Below are 2,297 nucleotides of genomic sequence, written 5' to 3'. Positions count from 1 at the left end.
ACCTAACCCATGGCTTGGTTCTAACGTCTTGAAAAACAAAGTCACAACTAAAACTTAAAGCTAATTTTTAGAGCAATTAATGTGAGACTCAAGCAATGATTTTCTTGGGTCTTCAGAAAGCTCGGCATTGCTAAAAGTGGTTTGTTTGTTTGATGGGGATAAAAAGAAGCAAAAATTTAATTAGTGTTTCATGAGTCACCCAGCTGACACACACCTTTTTCTTTAAAAAACAAACAAACGAGACACCTTCACCATTTAACAGTCCCCCTTCACTGCTGCCTCCCTTTCTCCCCACCCTGATCTTAAAGCTCTCTCAGCTTCTCAGAAACATTGTGTGCTTAGGTCTCCAATCCTTCAGTTATCTTCTTAAAATATGTCATTTCCAGAATCTTCCTTCATGTCAGCTGACTTAACCACTTGAGTGAATAAATGAACATCTATTGAACAACGATTATGTGTTAAACACTTGCTCACTACTTATTTCATTTGACTTTGATTCTTTTAACAATCCTTCAAAATAGATGTAATCATCCCTATTATCCTCATTGCGGAGTTAAGAACGCAGAATCCCGGAGACAGTCTGTGGCGAATCCATGTTTAAAAGCCTATAACCCCATTAAGTAGAATCAGGATTTAAAAAAACTTCGCTGGGGTTCAAAGTCCCGTGTTCCAATCCCAGAACTTCTGCTAATTGTGTGACCCTGCGTGGGTCACTTTGCCTACCAGAGCCTCAGTTTTGTCTTCTCTGAAATAGACAGGTGAGACTAGATGATGGGTTCCCTTCCAATTCGGTGAGGGCTTTTGTTTTTGTTTTGTGTTCATCTTTGGGGGGTTTTAGTGGCCTTCTATTTTGCAAAAAGAACAGAAGAGACAGCTTATCTTTACCGTCTTTATTTCTTTTCCTGCTTTCCCGGAGAAAGGACAACTCAAGGAAGAAGTTGGCCGATTGAAGAAACTGAGAGAGCAAAAAAAAAAAAAAAAAAAAAAAAATCCTGGTGGACCAAATGCTCAGTGAGCCCATGATTTCTCTAGGCAGGACACACGTCTGACTCTCTTCCTCTGAAGCAGTAACACATGTGGAAATTAGCTTGTGTTATTATAATTACTGAGTGCCCATTGAGCACAAAGAATAGGGAGCTGAAACGGGTCCTGGGCACAATAAAACGTTGAAAAACAACGCCTTGAACTGTGTCCCCTTGCATTACTTCGAAACATTCCCAATTCAGAGATGGAGGGACCCATCCCTATTCATAGGGTGGGTGGCGTGTTGGCTTTTTCCTTATGGCCATTTGCCCACAGTGCCAGGTTAACATTAGGACTGGAGCTGGATACTTCAGAGTCCAGGCAAATAAGTTTTAGACCGGGGAGGACAGCCATCTGTTTCTTTCAGTGGTGATTCTAGCTTTAGTGACACACAAGGGGTCGAATTTGAGCTGGGCCCGAAATAAAGGGAAGGCACTTTTGGGTGTTGTATCAGAAGATGGTGTGCACTATGAGAGGGGAAGAATATCAAGGCCCAGGTGGGTCTTGAAGAAGCCCTGGTATATGCAGGGATAAGACTCACCTAAATGAGGGGGGGAAAGGGAAATAGAACAAAGGCCACACATGGTCTATATAGATGGTCTATAATGAGAAATAATGCTCAGTTTGTCAATAGGTCGCAGCGTGGTTGTTTGAAGATACTGGGAAGCAGGCTCTTTGGGATGGAATTCTTGCTCTGCCACTGACTAGCTCTTAGCACGTCGTTTAACCTCTAAACTTGACTTTCCTCATCCGTAGGACCTACTTTATGGAGTTGTCAGGATTAAATCAGAAAATTCCTGGAAGGCCTTTAGCACAGAAAACTGAGCAAATATTAGTTACTGTTAACATGGGCTTAGGGATCTTGGGCATTGCCTCTGGGGGAAGCTACTGGAGGTAGTGAACATGGGAGTGATGGTTTTAGGGCACTGACAGAACGCAGTTGAATTTAGATGGAGACAAGAGACTAGTGTGGAGGTCATTGCAATGATTTGGGTATGCATTTGGGTACATGGCTCATGGCTTGGAATGACGTTAAAGAGAAGAAAAAGGAAAGGGTGAACCTGACAATCATTTCAGGATCTTCAAACGTAGTGAGTAAAGGCAACAAAAGATAGAGATGAATAAAAGTTGATGTCCACTTAGCAGGCATGGCCTTCCGGAAGAGTGGTATCATTGAATAAGTGGAGGCACAGATTTTAAGGGAAGAATCCATCTGAGGTTTATTCACTAATGTTGAGGGCATCGTCCACACGGAGCTCTCCGGGTGGCCATCA

Source organism: Panthera uncia, chromosome D1 (genome assembly GCF_023721935.1).
Source record: "Panthera uncia isolate 11264 chromosome D1, Puncia_PCG_1.0, whole genome shotgun sequence".
Taxonomy (NCBI): Eukaryota; Metazoa; Chordata; class Mammalia; order Carnivora; family Felidae; genus Panthera; species Panthera uncia.
This window is presented reverse-complemented; position numbering follows the sequence as displayed.